Source organism: Piliocolobus tephrosceles, chromosome 8, assembly GCF_002776525.5.
Source record: "Piliocolobus tephrosceles isolate RC106 chromosome 8, ASM277652v3, whole genome shotgun sequence".
In the NCBI taxonomy this organism is placed as follows: domain Eukaryota; kingdom Metazoa; phylum Chordata; class Mammalia; order Primates; family Cercopithecidae; genus Piliocolobus; species Piliocolobus tephrosceles.
In genome coordinates, this window is record NC_045441.1 from 112465603 (window position 1) to 112477337 (window position 11735).

Here is an 11735-nt window from a genome sequence, read left to right on the forward strand (position 1 = left end):
AGTGCTTACCCTATCTCCATAATCTGCATTACCCTGTCTCAATCAATTTGAAAGTGACTCTGATAAAACAAGTTGGCAGGGAATAGAGGGACTTTGCCTTGACACACTGCAGTTCTACCAAAAGTCTTACTATCCAAACCATTGTTAAGAAATGTTAGTTGGATTGGCAGGCTTCATTTCCCCCTTTTAAGAAAAATATACTCCTTGTTTACATCTCTTCCCCCAAATGATAGCACATATTTGAGTTACTTTATTTTATTATTAGCTTAATTTAATCTAACATTAGTATTCTCTCCATACCTAAAACATTCATGGCAATTATCTGCTATTCCCTTATGCCACAAGTTCCTTAAAAAATATATAATAAAATAAAAAAAAAATTGCTTAATTTTTATCTGTCATTGTGATGTTATGCTCCCTTGGTCGGAAAGCCTGAAAGCCTCATGAAAGTCTGAAAGCCTCTTTTCATCTTAAGCTTGCTCCTTGCTGCCTAGTGTCATTAACTCAGCAAATGTATTCTTATAATAGCTAATAGGCAAACTCTTTCATGTTGGGAGATGCTCTTTAGCTGTTTATTAATTATATAGTTTGGATGTTTTGTCCCCTTTATATCTCATGTTGAAATGTGACCCCCAACGTTGGAAGTGGACCCAGTAAGAGGTGTTTGGATTATGAGGGCAGATGCCTCATGAATGGCTTGGCACTGGTTTCAGGGTAATGAGTGAGTTATCATCCATGAGTTCCTATGAGATATGGTTGTTTGAAAGGGCCTAGCACCTCCTTCCTCTCTATCTTGCTCCCTTTCTTACCATGTGACAAGCTGGCTCCCTTTTGCCTTCTGCCATGATTAGAAGCTTCTTGAGGCCCTTATCAGAAGTAAATGCTGACACCATGCTTTTTGTACAGAATGTAGGACAGTGAGCCAAATAAACCTCTTTTCTTTATTAGTTACCCAACTTCAGATATTTCTTTGTAGCAATGCATTTCTAATCTTTGTGGCTACACTTCTTCAAAAAAAAAAAAAAAAAAAAAAAAACTTAAAAAAATACAAAAGAAGCTACCTGAAGCCAATCCGAGCAAGTAGTCAAAAAATTTGCTGCATCAGACAGTTTTTAGCACAGCCCACTAATAGGAACTTAGGAAATCCAGTCTACATAAAATAAGGGAAACTTTAAGTTAATTTTTACACAGAATTATTCATATTCTTACAAAGCCAGTAGCTTGCTGTGACTGATTATCCCGGAAGATGTTTTAATAGACATCGAGTTAAACCATTTGCCAGAATTGACTTCGCTGCCAAATGTTTTGTCTAATTACCTGGGAGTTACTTCTTTGTTTGAGAATGTGCACTTTGAACTTGGGCAAAAGACATAATTAATCAAGGCTAACTTGGAAGTAAGAAAAATTGAGGCAGAAGTAAAACTACTCTGATAAGAGGGCCAGGACAATTCAATGGGAGAAAGAATAGTCTTTTCAACAAATTGGACTGGGACAACTGGATATTCACATGACAGCAATGCAGTGGAACCCCTGCCTTACACTATATACAAAAATTAACTCACAATGGAACAAAGGCCTAAGTAAGAGACAAAACTATAAAACTCATAGAAGAAACATAGATTTAAAACTTTGTGACCTTAAATTTGGCATTCTTGTTTTAGATATGACCCCAAAACATAAGTAACCAAAGAAAAACTAGACAAATTGGACCTCATTAAAATTAAAAGCTTTTGAGCTTCAAAGACACAATCAAGAAAGTGAAACATAAGCCCAAAGAATGAGAGAAAATATCTGCAAATCTTATATCTGGTAAGGGTCTAGTATTTATAATACTTATAAAAACAATTACAGCTCAGTAATATAAAAAAACAAATTTTAATAGGCAAAAGATCTTAGTAGACATTTCTATAAAGAAGATACACAAATGGCCAATAAGTCCAGAAAAGATTCTCAAGCTCATTAGCCATAAGGGAGATGCAAATCAAAACCACAGTGAGATACTTCTTCTTGCCCACTGGAATGCCTGAAATGAAAAAAAAAAACAGATAATAACAAGTGTTTGCAAGCATATAGAGTGATATGGTTTGGCTGTGTTCCTACCCAGATCTCATCTTGAATTGTAACTCCTAGAATTCCCATGTGTCATAGGAGGAATCTGGATGGAGGTAGTTGAATACTACAGTATTATTAACTAGAGTCACATTGTTGCATGTTAGACGTGCAGAACTTATTCATCTTGCATAATAAATCTTGTGTCCCTTGATCAAGGGACTGTGTTAATAACACAGAAAAATGAGTAGATGTTTTGATCAAGGGACTGTGTTAATAACACAGTCAGGCAGAGAGAAAATTCTTCCCTCTTCCACCTTTCTGTTCTCTTCAGGTCCTCAGTGGATTAGATGATGCCCAACCACATTGGGAAAGGTGATCTGCTTTACACAGTCATTCTTAAATGTACAATAAGTTAGTGTTAAGTATAGTCACTCTGTGTGTGATCAAATACTGGATGATGATGATGATGATGATGATAATTTTGAGACAGAGTCTTACTCTGTTGCCCAGGTTGGACTGCAGTGGTATGATCTCGGCTCACTGCAACCTCCGCCACCTGGGTTCTAGTGATTCTCCCGCCTCAGCCTCCCAAGTAGCTGGGATTATAGGCATACGCCATCACTTCCAGCTAATTTTTGCATTTTTTGTAAAGACAGAGTTTTGCCAGGTTGGCCAAGCTGGTCTTGAACTTCTGGCCTCAAGTGATCTGCCTGCCTCAGCCTCCCAAAGTGCTGGGATTATAAGCATGAGCCACTGTGCCCGGACTAAACAAGATCTTATTCGTTCTATCTAACTATATTTTTGTACCCAATAATCATTCTTATTTCTCCCAACCACCCTTTCCAGGCTCTGGTAACCATCATTTTACTCTCTATCTCCATGAGTTCAATTATTTTAATTTTTTAGCTCCCACAAATAAGTGAGGACATGTGAACTTTGCCTTTCCATGCCTGGCTTATTTCACTTGTTTCAAATAACAGGATCTCATTCTTTTTTATGGCCAAATAGAACTCCATTGTGTATAGATACCAACTTTTCTTTATCCATTTATCTGTCGATGGACACTTAGGTTGGTTTCAAATCTTGGCTATTGTAAATACCACTACAATAAACATGGGAGTGCAGATATCTCTTCAATATACTGATTTCCTATCTTTGGGTATATACCTGGCAGTGGGATTGCTGGATCATAAAGTAGTTCTATTTGTAGTTTGTTTAGGAATCTCCAAACTATTCTCCATGGGGGTTGCACTAAATTACATTCTCACCAACGGTGTATGAGGATTTTCTTTTATCTACATCCTTGTCAGTATTTGTTATGGCCTGACTTTTGGATAAAAGTCATTCTAACTGGGGTGAGATGATATCTCATGGCAGTATTGATTTGCCTTTCTCTGATGATCAATAATGTTGAGTACCTTTTCACATACCTGTTTGCAATTTGTTTATCTTCTTTGGAAAAATGCCTATTCAGATCATTTGCCCATTTTTTAATTAGATTACTAGATTTGTTTTCCTATTTAGTTGTTTGAGCTTCTTAAATATTCTGGTTATTAATCTCCTGTCAGATGAAGAGCTTGCAAATATCTTCCCATATTCTGTAGTTTGTCACTTTGTTGATTGTTTCCTTTTCTAGGTAGAGGTTTTTAACTTGATGTGATCCCATTTGTTCATTTTTGTTTTGGTTGCCTGCACTTGTGGGAGTGTTACTTAAGAAATCCTTGCCTAGTCCATTGTCCTGGAGAGTTTCCCCAATGTTTTTTATTGTAATTTTGTAGTTTACATTCTTAGATTTAACTCTGTAATTCATTTTGATTTTATTTTTGTATATGGCAAGAGACACTGGTCAAATTTTATTCTTCTATATATAGATAAACAGTTTTCCCCATACCATCTACAGAAAAGACTGCCCTTTCCCCAATGTATGTGATTGACACTTGGGTCAAAAATGAGTTCACTGTAGATGTATAGATTGATTTCCAGGTTCTCTATTCTTTTCCATTGGTCTATGTATCTGTTTTTATGCCAATACCATGCTGTTTTGGTTACTATAGCTCTGTACTATACTCTGAAGTCAGGTAATGTGATTCCTCCAATTTTGTTCTCCTTTTCTTGAGGATGGCTTTGGCTATTCTGGGTCTTTTGTGGTTCTAGGATTTTTTTTTTTTTCTATTTCTGTGAAGAATGTCATTGGTATTTTGATAGGGATTGCACTGAATCTATGGATTGCTTTGAGTAGTGTGGATGTTTTGCCAATATTGATTCTTCTGATCCACAAACACAGACTATCTTTCTGGTTTTTATTTTCTTCAATTTCTTGCATCAATGTTTTATAGTTTTCATTGTAGAGATTTTTCACTTCTTTGAGTAAGTTTATTCCTAAGTACTTTGCTTTATTTGTAGCTATTGTAAATGGGATTTCTTTCTTGAGTTCTTTTTCAGATTGTTCTGTTGGCATATAGAAGTGTCACTGATTTTTTTATGTTGATTTTGCATTCTGACACATTACTGAGTTTATCAGTTCTAATAGTTTTTTGGTGGAATCTTTAGGTTTTTCCAAATATAAGATCATAGTATCTGCAAACAAGGGTAATTTGACTTCTACCTTTCCAACATTGATACTCTTTATTTTCGTTTCTCTTTTTTGACTACTCTAGCTAAGACTTCTAGTACTATGTTCAATGGAGTGGTGAAAGTGGTAATCCTTCTCTTCTTCCAGGTTTTGGAAAAAAGGCTTTCTGTTTTTCTTCATTCAGTATGACACCAGCTGTGGGTCTGTTATATATGTTTTTTATTTTGTTAAGCTATGTTCCTTCAACACCCAGTTTTTTTGAGTATTTTTATCATTAAGGGATGTTGAATTTTATCAAATGCTTTTTAAGCATCAATTGAAATGATCATATGGGTTTTGTCCTTCATTCTGTTGATATAATGTATCACTTTGAATGATTTGCATAAGTGATTCATTTTGTATCCCTGGAGTAAATTGTATTTGGTCATGATGAGTGTTATTTTTAATGTGTTGTTGAATTTGAATTTTTAGTGTTTTGTTGATGATTTTTTGCATCAATGTTCCTTATTAGCTTTCTTCTTTTGGTGTGTCTTTGTCTGGTTTTGATATCAGGTTAATTCTGGCCTCATAGAATGAATTTGGAAGTATTCTTTCCTCTATTTTACAGAACAGTTTAAGTAGGATTGGTATTCGTCCTCTTTAAATGTTTGGTAAAATTCGGCAGGAAGCTACCGGGCCCTGGGCTTTTCTTTGCTGGAAGAATTTTTATTACAGTTTCAATCTCATTACTTGTTTTTGGTCTGTTCAGATTTTGAATTTCAGCCCCTTGTAATTATTATCTTAAAATATTTGTTGTCAAACAAAGATTGCATAGATTCAAACTGTACAGCATGATGATTTAATATATGTATACATTGTATAATGATTACCACAATCAAAGTGATTACACATTCATCACCACCTATGTTCTACACTAGAGGTCCAGAACTTTATCTTACAACTAATTGTTTATACCCTTTGATCAACATCTCTCCATTTACACCTTCCTCTAGCCCCTGCATACTGTTCTACTCTCTGTCTTTTTAAGCTCAACCCTTTTAGGATTCCACATATAAGTACAATCATACAGTATTTGTCTTTCTGAGTCTGGCTTATTTCACTTAGCATAATGTCCTCCAGTTTTATCCATGTTGTCACAAATGGCAGGATTTCCTTCTATTTATAGCTGAATAGTATTCCACTGCATATATGTGTCACAATTTCTTTATGCATCTATCCATTGATGGATACTCAGGTTGTTTCCATATCCTGGCTGTTGTAAATAATGCTAAAATGAACACAGGAGTGCAGATATCACTTCAGGATGCTCGTTTTATTTCCTGCCTGTAAGATTGTTGGATCATATAGTAATTCTATTTTTAATTTTAAAGGAGACTTCATGGTATTTCCCATGTGGCTATACCAATTTACATTCCCCTTTCTAATTTTTGAAGTAGCATCTTTTTAGTATTATTTTATTCTTTCCATTTGTCTCTCCATTCATTCGTCCCCTTAAAAACTATATTTCAAACCCCACTTACTTCAGATTTATTCCCTTTTAGTGAAAGAGTACTTAAAGGGCAAAAGGAAAGAAAGATAGAAGACCAAGAAAAAAAAAAACTTCCACAATAGCACTTTTGCCAGAAAATGTGTAGAAGCAACATTTAAATAATGTACCATGCTTTTATTAAGCTTCTTTTATTTCCCAGGTTTTAATTAGTGCTGGGGATATGAAGATTAATAAGATATTGTTACTATTCTCAAAAGTTTATTGTATAATTAAAAGAAACCACAATGTGTGAACAAGATTAAGAAACTGTTTTCGAGACTAATCAAAACCCCTTTAGGGGACATTTTGGACACAACAGAGGTAGTGGTTAAATATACTGTGTGAAGAGGAGGGAGGACAGAGATGCTTAGGACAAAAGAGATCATTGAAACAACCTTGTTAACTGAGGAGCTGTTTCCAGGAGAGCATCTGGAGGAAGGACTTTGCAGGCAAGAAGTAGAAACATCAGATCCCCTGAGATTTTGTGGAATCTTAAAAAAGGATTTGGAGAGACTAGGTAGGGTGTAAGTGGGATACTCTCAAGGAAGTGAAGCATGATGAACTAAAAGGAGTTCATCATGGTTGGAACACAAAGGGAAAAATTACACAACTCCTCCAAGGGGATTTAGGGAATTAAGATCAGGGTGAGCTAAGACATGAAGGAGGAATGGGCATTTTCTGGGAATACAGGAGTGGAGTTAAGGGCAATCCAGGCAAAAGGGATAGCACCAAAGAAAACATACATGCAGGGTCTTACATGTTGTTTGGTGTGCCCGGATCACAGGATCTGCGTGGGAGAATGACAGCCAAGAGTACAAAAGTCAATGAAACCTAAATGACAATGGACCTATAAATGCCAGGTTAAGAATTCTGCATTTTCTTATGTAAGCTTTAGGGAATACTGAAGGAGTTTAGGAAGAAAAGTGGTATAATCAGGCTTACCATTCAGAAAGGTAATCTGGATTTACTAGGAAAGAAAATGCAGCTGACTTTCTTGAATGGATACTAGGTGATTCATGGAACTTGTGGGAGAGTTGAGACTAAGCTCAAGACTGCTTTGAGAAATGACCCGCAAATCATGCTTAGAATTGACTCTGCAGAAAATGGCCATCTGAGATGCTGCTGTCACTGAATGCTACCATGACTCTTTTGCCAGAACCAAACCTCTTTCCACAACACTAGCCAGCAAAACAATCTACAGGGAACGTCCTTCCTCCATCTATTCACTTCTGAATCCAAGTGGGCCATGAATAAATCTAATTAATAGAGCCAAGGTCTCATGCCTCTGCCATTACTACTGACCATCTGGAGAAGGTAGATTTCCGATTCTACCTGAGGAAGATTGGGCCCATAGTGTTAGAGATTCTCCAAGCATTGCAAGTAAGGCCCACAGTATTGGGTTGCTGTGGCAGAGAGCCACCTCATCTGGCAATAGTATTAATGACAAAGTGAAAACAGGCAACTTTGAGAAGAGTTCAAAACATTCTGCAAATAGTTCAAGTGATATGTGAACTCTGCTGAAAGCAGGAATGGAAAAGAGAAATCAAAACCAAACGTGAACTTTTAGGAAGTGAGCTCTATAGAACAGAAAATGTATTGAATAAAGGATCTAAGAGATAATACAGCTAAATGGAGCCTAACTTGAGAGACAGGAAGAATGCTAATATTAACTAGAACTAGGAAAAACGAAGGGGGATTATGTTAAAGGATGGTAAAAGTGGAAACAGAGGAATACATATTTTGACATTTAAAAGATTTACTTTGGCCGGGGGCGGTGGCTCAAGCCTGTAATCCCAGCACTTTGGGAGGCTGAGACGGGTGGATCACGAGGTCAGGAGATCGAGACCATCCTGGCTAATCCGGTGAAACTCCGTCTCTACTAAAAATACAAAAACTAGCTGGGCGAGGTGGCGGGCGCCTGTAGTCCCAGCTACTCAGGAGGCTGAGGCAGGAGAATGGCGTAAACCCAGGAGGCGGAGCTTGCAGTGAGCTGAGATCCGGCCACTGCACTCCAGTCCGGGTGACAGAGCAAGACTCCGCCTCAAAAAAAAAATAAATAAATAAAAATAAAAAATAAATAAATAAAATAAAATAAAATAAAAGATTTACTTTTAGTGATCTAGAAATTCACTTTTTGGATATTTTGTTTTTCAACAATGCTGGCCAAATAAGATTTTGTTTATTTATTTCAGAATTTAATTTAATTTTACATCCATAGAAATCATGAAAAACATTTACATTTTTCCACATAACAATATAACATTTCAACAGAGTGTTTCTGGCTGTAAATAAGATCTAGTTGATTTGTACAACTGAAACAAGTTTTTGTTCCTTAAAGTAAACAAAATGACTAAGTGAATGTTTAAAATTTTTGAGTCTAGATACAAACATATGGATTCATTGTTAACATCCTGTATAGTCCATTACTAAATTATTCCCATTATCAATTAGCACTCATGTGTGAAGATTCATTCTTAACATTGTTTTGGTCACTTGGAATACAGTAGAAAAACTAATACAAGCCAGAAATATTAAGCACGCATTTTTGCTATATATAAAACTGCATGGTAATTGTACCACATATACAGGGTTCTGACTAACCTTTATTACCCATAAATTTTTTAAAATCATTTTTACAATTAATCTAGATATTTTGATTATCTAAAATCAAATTATTGCTATTTTTAATGTTTGCACAAAAAAATTAATTAAAAAATCATTTTACTAAGGTGAAAATTCCAAGTAAATCTATTGGCAGATATAAATAAAGCAAAATTTTGGCCAGGCATGGTGGCTCACACCTGTAATCCTAGCACTTTGTGATGCTGAAGGGTTGGATCACTTGAGGTCAGGAGTTTGGCCAACATGGTGAAACCCCATCTGTACTAAACCAGCCTCGCCAACATGTTGAAACCCCATCTGTCCTTAAAAAAATACAAAAATTAGCCAGGCTTGGGGGAGGGTGCCTGTTATCTCAGCTACTTGGGAGGCTGAGGCAGGAGAATCAGTTGAACCTGGGAAGTGAAGGCTGCAGTGAGCTGAGATTACACCACTGCACTTCAGCCTGGGCAACAGAGGGAGAATCTGTCTCAAAAAAAAAAAAAAAAAAAGCAAGCGATTATAAAGCAAAATTTTAAATGGATTGCTCATTTTCTATAGCAGTTGGCTTTAAACATATGTACAAAACAAGTAAGCAAATTATGCTATGAGGAGATAAAATTATCTTAGAAATTAGTTTTCAGGATCAGCCTTAAATTTTTCAGAAAATATTAGAATATGATTTAATTATTTTTTCAGTTGCTTACATAAAATAAAATGAAAGAATTATTCCTGTTATGTGGGTTAAAGATTCTAATAACTAAATAGGCTTAAATTTGGACTAAGGCGTAGTTACTTGAAATAAGTAGTGCGAGTTTTAAGTAATCTCTGGTTTCTTTTTGAAGTAAGCATAGATTTTAAATACCTTATGTTTGTGATTCAGAATGTCAAGTCATAGCATGTGTTGACAGTAAATGTCTATGGCAGGGAAGCAACGTTTGGTCTGCTATGAAGGACAATAAAGAAATAACATATTTCTTTCTTGAGAGGAGAAAGCAATATTAAATAGAAATGATATCAGGGAAGAGAAAAGCCTGGTCCTGAAATAAAAGGGCCATTAATTGAAGAGAGGAATGATATTCTTTATTGACACTTAGCATTATCCCTGTTACTAGGACTAGCGTAATACCACCTTATTCTCATTATATATGACAATCATTACATATATATGAATACATATGTAAAAAGACAGACACTAAGCAATTTTGGAATAAATCCATAGACAAAGTCATAGAATATGTAAATTGTTTATATCGTAACTGCTCATTTATAGCTGAACAAATTTACATTAAGCATATCAGCAATTTTCAAATGATGTAATAAAAAATCTGACTGCAGTATTTCATTACTTTGGTGAATTATATTTGCAAAAAAAGAAACTAGCTACCTCACCTATTTTAATATGAGTATATTCTGAGCTATATTATAAGAATACAAGTACATAAGCTTAAAAGATCCTTAATTTTTCATGAGACATAGGATAAATTTCCTATAAGGTGTCACTGGTATGTATTTGCAAAACATTTTAACACTGAAAATTTAGAAGTTTGAAGATCAGACATTGGAAAACGTGTATACTCCACTACAATACTGCTGGTGTACTTCTATACAAGGACTCTTAGTGAAGTCAATCAATTGGAAGTAGAATTTTATCTATAAATTGCTTGACATCTAGTCATTTTCTGTTGACACAAAATGTGCATTATGCTTTCACAGGTTTTAAAGTTTACATTGGCTAGATTTACCAATATAAAACAATAAGAAAAGAAAATAAGGAAACCAAACATTGGGGTACGAATGGGTCACAATCTCCATGGCACTGTAGAATATAAATATCTCTATTAGTACCACTAATAAGACCCTTTGGAAAGGAAGCCCAAAGTGAAAGCCAGCAGTCACCTGCAGTGACACCTGCCATTTTCTGCTGTGTGGTGAGAGCAGTACATAAAAATAAAGCTCCTCCCTGAGAAAATCCTCCCAAAATAATTCTGTCAGAAAGAATGCCATTCTATACCTCTTGATCTACCAGAGGTTTTACATTTTCTGCTGCCTGTTTAATTCCAGTGTCCTCCTCCTGGGAATCTGGTGAAAGCCCAATAACATCAAACCAAGAAGGCATAGCCATGTTCATGTTTAATGTCATGGGCATAATGGGCACATGTGGGGAGATACATTTGATATGTGAACTTCTGATACCTGCAAAGTCTCTGCCCATCTGTGCCCGATATTTCCCCATCCATGAAGAAAAATCACCACAGCTGTGGCCTTCAGGGCAGTGGACCCCATGGTGGGCAGCAGAGCAGACATGCATTGCCACACATCCACCCACTATGTGGACTGTGCAAGTGGAGTGGGCGTGGGCCGAGGGCTGGTGAGCTGAAATTCCAGCCGGCCTCACCCAGGTGCTCACTCAAGAGCCATCATCATGTATTTCAGAAGCCGTTGGCTATATTCCAGGAATTGAGATGCTCTCCCACATGTAAAAGTATTTGGCTTCTATTCTCTGGAATAGATATGCATTACGATTTTGCAAATTGGGGGCGGAGCAAGATGGCCGAATAGGAACAGCTCCAGTCTCCAGCTCCCAGTGCAAGCGACACAGAAGACAGGTGATTTCTGCATTTTCAACTGAGGTACTGGGTTTATCTCATTAGGGAGTGTGGGACAATCAGTGCTGGTCAGCTGTTGCAGCCCGACCAGCAAGAGCTGAAGCAGGGCGAGGCATCGCCTCACCTGGGAAGCGCAAGGGGGAAGGGAATCCCTTTTCCTAGCCAGGGGAACTGAGACACACAACACCTGGAAAATCGGGTAACTCCCACCCCAATACTGCGCTTAATGTAAGCAAAGGGGCACACCAGGAGATTATATCCCACACCTGGCCAGGAGGGTCCCACGCTCAGGGAGCCTTCCTCATTGCTAGCACAGCAGTCTGCGATCTAACAGCAAGGCAGCAGCGAAGCTGGGGGAGGGGTGCCCGCCATTGCT

The 11735-nt window shown here is 36.8% G+C and overlaps 1 pseudogene; it reads right to left on the reverse strand.

Annotated features, from left to right (window-relative positions):
- Positions 1–10377: 10377 nt before the first annotated feature.
- On the reverse strand, positions 10378–11036 carry LOC111550203 (annotated as a pseudogene).
- Positions 11037–11735: the final 699 nt, after the last annotated feature.